Genomic DNA, 13,021 nt, shown 5'->3' on the forward strand with positions numbered 1-13,021 from the left:
TGCTAGTGGTGGTTGTGGTGGCCATGGGGGGAGAGGGTGGTGAGGAGGGGAAGCAAGGATGGGGGAGAGCAAGACAAAGAGGATGATGGTGGGTGGGGACTCGGTAACACACAGACTACAACACGGGGACCATACAAGTAGGTCTGAACCCAACACACTGGAATATAAATGCTAACTGCTTCCCATACCATCTTCAACACGTTTCACAAGACTCCTGCCAACAACTCTGTCTTTAACACTATTTCTACTTTGTTCTCAACTGTTCTACCTCTGGCCTTCAAACTTGTTAAAAGGCACTTTTATGTTTAAAAAAATCTCAGTAAGTAACACTGAGGATCCAGAACCTCTGCTCTGAGATGAACAGAATGAAGGCAGGTGAGCGCTGCAGTCCAACAGGAAACCTCTATTCCGTTTAATCACGGCTACTCTGATGAAAGGTATTCCTAGGGCTCCGGGAAAGCAGCACGTCTGGAGGAAGGGACACTGGACCAGGAAGAAAAGAATTCTCTTGGGTCACAGGTCTGCTCTGTGACCACTTAATCATGCCAGATCTCAGTTCATTTGAGAAACAACCCTGACCCAAGTCATTCACCACAATGACTTGTGTTTAACACAGGTAACAGAAATGTGCCCTGCAAATTGTGAAACTAAGTGCGTTTATCTAAATTTGATTACATTCACAGAAAAACTCCGGTTTAAAAGACAAACCTTTAAAAAAAAAAAATCAAATCCACAAGAAGCCAAACCAACCCGAAATATCCCTTCTTCACCAGACTAGACATGTCATTCTGCTCCAAGCTACTAATATAGAGCCAAGCCTGCCTAGGCAAGAACAAAGCTTTTACATTTACTTTTATTCCTCTCCTCCTCTTCTCCATTCAAACAATACCGCTCATTTTGTAAGAACCAGAAGATGAGAGAAAAGTTGAAATCCACAAAAAACAGAATAACCTTCAGGGCTGAACCAAGGATAATACGTTAAGGAAAGAGTTGAAAACAAAAGCAATGATTTCGTTTCACATGCACATGCTTCACCTGCCCAGAATTTTGTTTTGCTGGAAACTTTCTGGCAAGATCAAAATCTCAGGAAATTCCAAACAAATGAAACTCTAAAGGCAAATTACTTAGGAAAAAGGATCTAACTTTAGAGACCCAAGCACGCTCCTCCCATTTTTGTCCAGTTCTTTACTTTTATAGAGGAGCACCAAACCAACCATAAAATCATATGCTAACAAGAGCTCTGCATCCTGCAAGTTGACAACTCTGGCTTTTAATAAATGCCTCTATTTCCTGTCAGCATTGGTCAGTCCCAGCTACCAAACCTATGAAGTTTCAACGAGGGAGACTCTCATACCGCTGATGTCTCTCATACTTGGCCGGCCTGATGGAACACAAGAACTAAGAAACCACAGGGAAATTGCCCCTCCAGAGTGGCATGGGCTGTGCACGGCCCTGAAGCAGGACCAGCCGAGGAAGACAAGGATGGGTTACAGATGAGACTTAGTTCCACTGAGTGTACACAGTAAGTCCCCTACATATGAACCTTCAAGTTGCGAACTTTCAAAGATGCGAACGTGCATTTGCATGTCCAATCACGTCAGGCCTGAGTGAAACTGCAGCTTGCCCTCCGTCTCCTATTGCTGATGATCCTTCAGCTCTACCATCTCCCACCTCCTCTCCCTCCTCCAGTCAGTGACTCTTCTTGCCTGATCACTCAATGCCAGCCCCTATATGCCAGCTGTTGTATTGTACTACTGTACTTTTCAAGGTACTGTACTGTAAGATTAAAAATGTTTTATTTTTTGTGTTTGTTTGTTTTTTATGTATTATTTGTGTGGAAAGTATTATAAACCTATTACAGTACAGTACTATACAGCCGATTGTGTTAGTTGGGTACCTAGGCTAACTCTGTTGGACTTACAAACAAATTGGACTTACGAATGCGCTCTCAGAATGGAACTCACTCGTATGTAGGGGACTTACTGTATATGTGCATGTGTATCTATCTATCTGGGATTAGGCCCACTGAAATGAAGTTCAGCTACACTCAAGGCACTGGCGGGAGACACCAAGAATGACACACGGTTCCCGCTCAGAAGGGCTTCTAATTTCAATGGGGGAGGGGGTTGTTGCACACATAATATAAAGGGTGAGAGAGAAAACAAAATGTGTGCTAAGGTGATGGTGGGTCAGTAACACATGGTTTGCACAATATTATAAACTCGATGTCTCCCTATCAACCAGTTTCCAATTCATGAACCCAAATAGCATAGCTCATCACTCATTCAGGAACTACCTATTGGGTACTTTTATATGCCAGGCACTATATTGGATCAAAGAGACAGAAATGACTCAAACAAAAGCAATCCTGCCCCTTTTAAGACAGGTAACTTGGCAATAGGTAAGTAAACAGGCAACTACAGAACAATGGATATCCTTACAGTATAATCACACAAAGTGCTATGAAAGTGGAAGTACAGGGGCCATGGGAAGACCTGTAAGAGGTACCTACCTGGGGAAATCTGAGAAAGCACCCTAAAAGAGGATGCCTAAGATGGAACTGGAAGGAAGAACAAGAACTAGTGAGGGAGAATGTTCCAGGCAGAGGAAACAGTATACGCAAAGGCCCTGTGGGAGACAGGGAGCCTTACATTTCAGGAACGAAAAGTGTTTTGGAAGCTATACCAGAGTGCAAGAATGTCTATGAGCCCGCTCTGAATTCAAGGGCTGTTACTACTTCTGGGTGAAAAACTGAAACAGCCTAAGAAGAACAGAGTCAGATGAAAGTGGCAGCGTAGGGAGACCCCCAGCAGATGAGCAGAGAAGCCCAAGAGTGAGAGCTGGGACTAACTAGCTAGAAAAGGAGAATATATAAAAGGAAAGAAAAAGGAAAAGAGAGAGTTATGGAAACTGTGGTTAGAGAATATTCAAGAAGCAAATAGAGGTCGACCATGTTAAATGGTGTTATGATAAGGATGCAAAGAATCCATTGCCTTTAGCAACAAGGAAGCTAACGGTGACCCAGTGAAGAATTATTTTAGTGGCGTGGCAGGGTGGAGCCTAGCTTCCCTGGGTCGAGGAGTGACTGGGAGATGAACAATGGACGCAGTGACCTATTTATTTCAAACATTTCAGCTGGAGAGCAGTGACTAGAGGGGGCGTTGCAGCCGGAGGAAGCCTGAAAATGTTTAAATGGTTCAAGAAAGATGGTAACATAGAGGGAGGGCTAAGGACACATACCTAAAAAGAATCACTAAGCTACTGGTGCAAGATACCTTGAACAGGTGGGATGGGAAGGTGTGAAGAGCGCAGATATAAGGCTGCCTTAGACAGGAACAAAGGCTCCTTTTTCCTTGTGAGAGTAATGAGGCAGAAAGGATGACAGGCAAACTTCAGATCTGACAGCCAGGAGCTGAGGGAGACAGATCTGAGGTTACTGACCTGATTTCCTTCTAGTGGTTCAATCTGCAAAACCAGGAGATTTTTCTCCAGCAGCACTTAGGGGCCTGGGCCCAGGAAGAGAAAAGCAGGTAGCTGGCCTGGTCCAGGTAGAGCTGGTCTGGTATGCTGATGGCAAGAAGATGGGCAGGGGTTTCCCTGGTGGCAAAGTGGTTAAGAATCCACCTCCCAATGCAGGGGACACGGGTTCGAGCCCTGGTCCGGGAAGATCCCACATGCCGTGGAGCAACTAAGCCCATGCGCCACAACTACTGAGGCTGTGCTCTAGAGCCCGCGAGCCACAACTACTGAGCCCACGTGCCACAACTACTGAAGTCTGCGCGCGTAGAGCCCATGCTCCGCAACAAGAGAAGCCACCGCAATGAGAAGCCTGCGCACCGCAACGAAGAGTAGCCCCTGCTCACCGCAACCAGACAAAGCCCGCACACAGCAACAAAGACCCAACGCAGCCAAAAATAAAAATAAATTAAATAAATTAAAAAAAAAAAAAAGAAAATGGGCAGAAGGGCTACGCGGGGATATTGGAGAGGCAGCATTTCAAGGGACTGACCGGCCGCATAAGAAGGCAAGGGAGGACTGGCGCTGGAAAGGAGCAGCTGGAAATCTGGCTGTACGAGTAAACCCAGAGGAGGGAAGTAACTGAGTGAGGGAGTGTGGAAGCACAGGAGGCTGTGATTGGAGAGTGAAAGGTCTGAGTCTAATGAGATGGCAAAGACAGAAAAGATCCCAAGGGCCAGGGCGTGCCCTATGGGAAGGAGACGGCAAAAGGAGAGGGACATGAAATTTCCAGGGGAGGAGGTGAGGATGGTGGGTGGACTGCCCAAGGGAACACTGACGTGGCCCAGGGGCGACAGCAGCTGTGGAAAAGAGAACATGTGTGCCAGGTAAATTAAGGGGAGAGGGAGGGATGCAGAGGGGCCCACTTAAAATATGACCAGCATAATATAGGCAAGTAATTAAACAATTCCCCCAAAGGCAATTTATTGACTGGGAATGCCTGCTGGAATCCTCTCTAAGATTCAAACTCCCACCCCCAACACATGCACATCTACACCTCCCCTCCAATCCTAAGACAAAGCATAATCAGTGAACCAGGGTCTTATCCAGAGTTTGGACTTCTATTAAGGATCTATTATAATTTTATAATGCTTTCTTATTCACTTCCATCTTAAAAACGGTTGCTTCCCCCCTGCAATATTCTGTCCATTTAATAGCTATGTTTAGAGGCTTCCCTGGTGGCGCAGTGGTTAAGAATCCGCCTGCCAATGCAGGGGACACGCGTTCGAGCCCTGGTCCGGGAAGATCCCACATGCCGCGGAGCAACTAAGCCTGTGCACCACAACTACTGAGCCTGCGTGCCACGACTTCTGAAGCCCACGCGCCTAGAGCACGTGCTCCGCAAAAAGAGAAGCCACCACAATGAGAAGCCTGCACACCGCAACGAAGAGTAGCCCCGCTCGCTGCAACTAGAGAAAGCCCGCGCGCAGCAACGAAGACCCAACGCAGCCAAAAATAAATTAAAAAAAAAAAAAAAGTTATGTTTAGTGACTCTGTTGAGAGGCCTGTGAACTACTGTTTTTCTACTCCATATATCTATTTCTGCTATGGATGTTCTATAGTATCCATTCAGTGACATGTAAATGACTCCAAAATAAAACCGGAAGGAGGAAAAACAAAAACAGAAGCCACATTGAGACATCCTCCTTCACCAGTGAAGGAAAAATAGTCAAAGCTTCTTTTACTCTACTTTGTCCTCCATTGATAAGAAAAACTCTTCCCTTTTCAAATCTGTAATGACTAGTAATCAAGAATTATTCTTTAAAAAATTGAATCCAGTACTACTTCCACACATGATCTTCAAAGCCAGAATTAGAAAAAGGAAAAAAGAAAAGATGTTTCACAACCTTAATGGTTTGCAGATATCTAAGTCTGACTGCTCCGACACAGCAAGGAATGAGTTTAGTAAGTATGTGAACGGAAAACAGGCAGCAATCAGCAACTCATTCAGAATTACTCAAGATGATAATTTTTGTGTTTAAATCACAAAGTCTCAGAATATGTAATCATATCCAAAAATGTTAAAATGCCTAAAAATTAAAGCCTATCACTTAGTCATTTAAAACTAGGATAAATTATCAGTAAACTTATTTTACAAGGTACTTGACTTGAAAGACTCACTCGAACAAAGCCGTCTATGTATAGAGAACTGCTAATGAACAGACCACATAATGGGATAAGCCAGCCAACACCATTAAAAATATCCTTTAACATTCACAATGAATAAATGAGACCTTTCTTCTTATAGTGTCATCTGCAAATCAGGGGGATAGCCACATATTTTCAATTTGTACTTACTGAGTCAGGCTTATACTTAAAGATTCTTTTTTAAAAACATTTTGTGTCATAAAAGATAATTCTGCTTTTTGTACGGACTGAAGAGTATCTGCATAAATACCTGGATAAGAAAAATAAAACTATTTATATAAAAGCTATCACTTCATTGCAATCAATACTGTACTACCTGCCTACTAAGTGTAACGCACTGTCCGTTAACACTGTTAACACACAGACGATAACACAAACATGTCTGCCAGAGAAGACACCTACACAGATGACTTCACTACACGGCAGCAACATGAGGTCAATGACATGTTGTAGCCCTCACTAAGTCACCCTATTAGAAGGATTCTGAGGCCATTATCACACTCAAGGTGAGAAGTAATGGCAAGGGAGAGAGGAAAAAAATGTATATTAAGAGAAAGAGAGACAATGCATATGAATCGTGGAGGGGCAAGGGGTGGATGGGAGGCGGAGGGTTAAGAACAAAGAGGAAGAAAGTTAAATATGCTCCCATGCTTTCAAGCTTAGGTAATTTAACACTTAACATGAACAGAGAAGGGCAAGGAGGCCTGAACCCAGATTAGGGGACTGGAGAACATAAGGGGCTCACTCCTGCCTGCCCTTGGAATCTCCACTTAGATATTACTTTTATAGACTATCTTTACCTGACAGCTCTTCCGCTTGCTTCTCCTTCTCCCAAATGCCTCTTCCTTAGTGTCCCCAAGTACCCAGGCCTACGCCTATGAGAGCTCTCATCACTCTGAACTGGGACTGTCTCTACCCAGCCCCTTTGCTGGCTGCACTGTTAAGCTTCTTTTTTTTTTTTTTTAATAGTAATCTTTTTTATTTATTTATTTATTTTTATATTTTTTATTTTTTGGCTGTGTTGGGTCTTCATTTCTGTGCAAGGGCTTCCTCTAGTTGCGGCAAGCGGGGGCCACTCTTCATCGCGGTGCGCGGGCCTCTCACTATCGCGGCCTCTCTTGTTGCAGAGCACAGGCTCCAGACGCGCAGGCTCAGTAGTTGTGGCTCACGGGCCTAGTTGCTCCGCGGCATGTGGGATCTTCCCAGACCAGGGCTCGAACCCGTGTCCCCTGCATTAGCAGACAGATTCTCAACCACTGCGCCACCAAGGAAGCCCTGTTAAGCTTCTTAACAGCAAGGACCAACTGTGTCTTTCTTGCTCACCACTTACCCTCACTGCCGAGCAGAGCCTGGCCCCTAGCTCATGTACTTGAATGAGTGAATGGACTCTGCCTGAAAGGAGCTTACCATTGCAGAACAGAAGAGGAAATAAAGCGGAGATGAAAAGCTTAATGGAGTAATTGATCTCCACTTATTGATTTTAATTTCATATATACAAAAAAGTATTAAATGGCCAATGCCATCATGCCACACGATTCAGGAGTGCTAAAACACCGAGTTGGTTTTGTCCTCCTGGGATTCAGCTTTAGGAGAGGAAAAGGTACAAAACTTAGAACAAGGACCCTGATTGTTTTATAATGGTAAAGAATCTTCCCTATCTATTGCTTGTTCTAATTTGTCATATGTAATATACCCCTATGGAAGAAGAGATGTTCAAGAGGGATCAAAGGAATAGCATCTCCTACAATATAACACATACTTCTGTCGCTAAACACGGATAGAGACCTTTCACACATATTCTTTGTAACATATATACATATATATATTTTTCCCCCCAATCATGGCTACCATTTATTTCATCCCTTGATAGAGAGGATAAGGTAGAGAAACCATCTAATCATGAATTGAGACACATGACAAATGGTATCATTCCTAACCAGGTCACAAAGCAAGTCATTAAAAACACTACTTCTTAGATTTTTCAGTGCAAACTTATGTGAGCAAGTCATTCTTGTCAAGTCCCATATTGACCATCCAATTTAATTTCCAAGTTGGTCATCAAAAATAGTTCATGGAAATAATTGAACATGGGACAAAAATACAGTCACACACAGTTGCTCGAGGTGGAAAAAAATGGTGGCAGCTTCCAACTTCCTCAAAATAGCAGAAAGGGGATAAGGATGACAAGGGAAGGGGGAAGGACAGGAAGGAAAGAAGCACCTGGCTAATGATTTTATCCCGGATTTTAATGTCAAGGGCACTCCCTCAGGCATTTTCACACTAGCCACCATATCTCCAGCTAGTCTTCCCTTGCTTTGATTTTATCTAATGATAGTACACCAACTACTTACAAGCCTAAAAGTCTTTTTAAAATCACCTTAATTCTAATGCTAATAAACAACTCCAAGAAAAAAAACCCAGTCTGGAGTAGAGGCTACAAACTCAAGTGCGTCCAATGGCTGGGTAGTTCATATAAGCGAGGACAGGGGGACTCGCTGGGGAGAAGAATACACACGTGCCCCTCAGATCAGCAGACCACTGCCACGGTGGGCTCAGGCCGTGTGATCTTCAGATTTTTCAAGTGAAGCCAGAAATCCAGATTTGTATGTGATTTCTCCTGATTTATCAATAATGACAAAAGCTTAAACTCCTCTTTTTTTAAAAGCACTGTGTGGCCAACTTGTGACATCTAGGTGAGAGGTCAGAAATATGGGCAAGGGTCAAAAATCTACAAACTCTCTCTTCCTATGTGCTAATCAACCAGGAGGCGAAGCACAATTCCTTGTCCCTGCAGTTGTGTATCAGTGTGAGCATGGCCACAGTGCCATTGTAAAGCTGGATCCAGGACATGGGAGACCTCAGGCAAAGAAGAACATCGAGGCTCTGACACCTAACTGTCCTCCCAAAACATTTCCTGCTATTAAAGACCAATTTATGGTGTGTAACAAATGGTACTGCATGTAAAGCACTTTGCGCAGTGCCTGGGGCACATAACAGAATTCAGTAAATGTTAGCTGTTATTGGGTTTTATTACGAATGAGGGTAGAACATGGATCAGACTGTGCCTTTCTCCCCTGAATGGGAAATTTTAGTCCAATTACAAAACCCAATAATCCTCTTTAGACATGAGAAGAATTTCAAAGGAAACTGCATTCATCACTGTGGCATTCAGTCATTTTATAAAATAATGGATTTATGCCCACACAGGGTGTTTTATTCTTTTTAAGGACATAATGGATTTTTAAAGTTTTGATTTGAGTTAATATGAAAATTTAAAGCTCTGTCTCACTTTTAGATAAGGGGGATCATGGAACATATATGGCTACCAAATCTAGCATGAGTGGGAAGTGAAGCCCCCATTTTTCCAGCAAAGTTGCCCCACTCTCCTGGCTCCTCGTGTGACCACGTAGGTGTAGGATGTTAGATTCCAGTCATGCTGTAAGGCTATCTGGTCTAATCACCACATTTTACAGATCCTGAATGTTAACTCCTTCAAGGTCCCACAATAGCCGAAGGCAGACCCAGAACCCAAACCCTGTCCTCTTCTTCCATCACCTCACAAGTCCCTGGGGGGGATGTATGTTCGGGGGAGTTGGTTAAGGGTGGGTAGCAGGGCAGCTGGGACTAAAGCTTTGAGACAAAGGCCCAGCCTTTATGAGTAAAAGGCTCTATCAACTAGGGGGACAGGGTGGGGAAGGTTTCCTATACGCAGCCAATCAAAGCCTTGCTTCAGTACATCTCAGGGTCAGTCAGACTCTTTTAAAAATCCTCTAGTATCAACCATACCCTTTTAGCCACTGGCTTGTAGCAAGAGTTCCAAGCCTCTATGAAGGAATCTAATTTACTTGCTGGAAAAGTAGAGACATGGCTAAGCAAAGGAATCAATGATTTTTAAAAGAATGTTACTATGTTTCAAAGTGTCCAACTACCAAAGTACTGAGAAAATATTTTTTTGAAATGTAGCCAAGTGTAGAATATAAACTGAGTCCTACATTCAAAATTTGTCTTTCTAGAAAGCAAATGTCAAAGGATATAAAGCAAGCTGTGAACAAGAGACTAAAATTAGCTCAAACCACAAATAACCTAACATACTTATCACTTCCTTATGATCAACCTACAAAAATCAAACATTAAAAGCATTTACAAAACTAAAGGTGTGATGCCAATTTAATCCTTTAACTTCAGCTGTATCCTTTCTTCCTTCTAGCATGTAAACATTACCAAAGAATGACATTTTATTAATTTGAAGGCAAGTACAAGGGAAACCATTAGAGTTAAGTTTTGCCCTGTAAATAAAAGAGCATGTACCATGCAGTTCTTAAGTGGTTAGAATGGTAACCACCTCCTCAAACTGAAGATAGGAAATTTCAGATGATGGACCACACCCATCTCCAAATGCGCTTCTCACAGAGAGCTAGGGACATACCAGACTCCTACTTCAGACCAAAGCTTGCCTCCATCTCCTCAAGCCGTTTATTTCCTACTTCCAAAAGCAACATCTTCCAATGAACAAAGGCTGTTGGGAAACACAAAAGTTTTTGTCATAAAGTAGTGGAACGTGTTGCAAAAGGAAGCTTAGTTGACAAATGTGGGTTCATGCAAAAAAAAAAAGGTACTAGTTTGTTAAACTTCAACTACTTTTACCATGATTCTCTCTGCGTGATGACTACATTTTTGATAAATTTTCTGGGGAAAGTTCAAGCTCAAAAAGGATGGAAACGAGTGGTTAAGAAACGATGAGTATAATACCTACCAACTGCTACTGTGCACTCTTCAATACTAAAACTCTCAAAAGCATTCTTATCAGTAAGTAGAAAAACAAGGGACAGTAGCAGACCTGGGTACTATGACAAGAACAGATGAAATAAAATACTGCTAATGACACTAATATTCCTAGGATATATTAAGAAAAACTGTTAGTGGGACATGAAGGAATATTTAAATACACTTAGAAATGGTACCATGATAGGTACATAAAGGACCCATTAAAACGCAGCACATCATGGGGATGTGGATTCTCAAGGATGGTTCATGGGAGATGTGGACCAGCTAACCCTCAATCATGGCCATATCACCCGGTATACTGGGGATTGCTCCAGAAATGTGGCTTTGTGCCTGTCAACCTGATGTGGCTTAATGCAACTTCCTGATATTGCACCACTCTGCTTCACCTCTTCACCCCACCTCCGAGGATGATCCAAAAGACCCTGGCAACAGGGAGGTGGTATCCAGGTGGTGGAGAACAATAATGGCAATGCTCTTAACTCTAAGATGCTGTCAAAATAACGGTTTGAATCAGGGTAAAAATAAAGCAAAACAACAAGAACAACAAAACCCACAAAACAAAGTATCCTCCCTCTGAAAGACCCCTGAATATCTCCTTAGAGGCCTCTTTTCTCTGTGCAAAAGGGAGGCACACAAATATTTATGACCCAGTTAGGCATACTTTGCCTTTCTCCTTGTAGAAGCAAACTCAGCCCTGACTATTTGAATAGTGAAGCAATACAAAATCTAAAAGAGATAAATATAACAGTGACAAATGTTTAAGCACCGAGGGAATTTAAAGCTAATTTACCGTATTATGCTAAATGCAGCTTGCCTATTTGTTCTCTTGAGTGAAGTTATATTCAGAAGTGATTTCATGCGCAGACATTTTTAAGTAACCCCCTGTTCTTCGGAGAATTCCAACTACTTGGAGTAATTACTTGATGTTCACCTTCCTGTAAGCAATTCACAATAGTGTATATTTCTCTGAGTAATCAGTACTCATCAGAATAAAAACTAGCTAAGCTGTTCCCTGGAACTTAGCATGGCATTTTTTAAATGAGATTCTTTAAAAGGAAGAGATGCACCAGTAACAAAGCCATTAGATAAGAAAAAAAAAAAGTTTGGGGAAAAATGTTTCATAACAGAGAGAGATAAGGGAGAGTTTTCCTTCTCTAATCACTAACTAATAAATTTAAAAAACACAGTTTTGGAAACCTAGTTTTGCTATGCTCATCTTATCTTTGCAAGTGGTGTCGCTTGCCCACAAAAACCACAAACACAGCCGAGGCTTTTCCTTCTTCATCTGTAAAAGAAAACGTGCCTCAATCAGTCTTTGGGAAGAAAGCTCTGCAAGTAAAAAAGAAAGAAGCCCAGGACACAAGTCCACTCGAGCCCAAAGGTTTGCTTCAACAAGCGGTTAAGCCTCAATAAGGACTCAGAATTTCCTGGCACACTACTAGATTAAGAGTAGTAGGGAATATGTATATTTTCCAGAGAAAAATATGGACCTTAAGTGTCCCTTTGCTAAGAAGCCATGTTTATTTTGTGATTCCATGTTGTAGAACTTCTTAAGCACCAATTCTAATTACCACGGGGTATCCGTAAAACTTTACAAACAGCGTTGGTAGAATCGTAAGCATTCAAAACTGCAAACTGAATCAGGTCACAAATTAAAAAACAACAACAACAAAAAACTGAAAATCATTTATCAGTAGTTATTTTTGTCTGCAGTGTGACTTGTACCACATTCCGAAGACCAACTGATTTGGGGGGCCTTGACTTTTCTTTGGCTATTTATTTCAGGGGAAAAAAAATCTTCCATGGGAAATGGTCTTGTTCCTAGCTTTCAGACATTTCAAAATTTACAAAACTGTCAGTAAGACACTTGTGATACGTCAAGCTGCCCTGAGGAAGGAGAGGGCAGCAGCTAGGAAACTATGAAGCCCACTTCTACAAAGTGAAGCATTATTTCTAAAATGCTGGAGCCTTAGGTACTTTCTTCTCAAACACGGCAGCTGTGTATACTATCACGCTCTTCAAATGAAGTTTAGACCAGATGTTGGTTTCTTTCTAAAATTACAACATAAAGGGCAGCTACTCTTAGCGTACCTAGCTGGGGTTGAATCTTTCGTAAATTCTCGAGAATCAGTTCCTCTATCTTTACAGGAAAAACCACCCAATTGCTACTCAGAGAAAAACTGCAAGCATAACTCATATGTCAGTGCCACTCATTTTCCCACATTACTAAACCAAATGAACCCTACTCATTAAAAATGTTCAATACCTCTCGGGAAAAAAAAGATTCAATTCTTTTGAATCTTTAACTATACTCACAAAACTCTTACACATTTTTGAGCCTAACTGTACCCACCGACACCCACGCACCTTACAAAATTGAGTAACCACAGCAGTGGTTACAAGGATTACTTCAGGAACATCAAACTCTCTGTGTGAGCATATTAAAGACTTTCATTACTTGACGAGAACTTAGTGATCAGTTAGTCAAGGATCATTTTTACACAGGAAGGGACTGAAGCCCAAAGAAAGGAAGGGACCCATTCAGCCTAGTTAGTGTTAGAGCTAACTAGAG

At 42.2% G+C, this 13,021-nt stretch overlaps 1 protein-coding gene across 7 annotated transcripts in view; it reads right to left on the reverse strand.

The window, feature by feature from the left end:
* The window catches only part of PTPN1 (protein tyrosine phosphatase non-receptor type 1), a 90,390-nt gene that overhangs the window by 49,056 nt on the left and 28,313 nt on the right, over positions 1 to 13,021 (reverse strand). Inside the window, exon 2 of one of the 7 annotated variants that reach the window (XM_036824831.1) lies at positions 10,091 to 10,180. The exons of the other annotated variants lie outside the window; for them this stretch is intronic. The gene's annotated coding sequence lies outside the window, so the exon portion shown is untranslated. The remainder of the gene's footprint in view (positions 1 to 10,090; positions 10,181 to 13,021) is intronic. 7 annotated transcript variants of the gene reach the window in all.

Source organism: Balaenoptera musculus, chromosome 15 (assembly GCF_009873245.2).
Source record: "Balaenoptera musculus isolate JJ_BM4_2016_0621 chromosome 15, mBalMus1.pri.v3, whole genome shotgun sequence".
In the NCBI taxonomy this organism is placed as follows: Eukaryota; Metazoa; Chordata; class Mammalia; order Artiodactyla; family Balaenopteridae; genus Balaenoptera; species Balaenoptera musculus.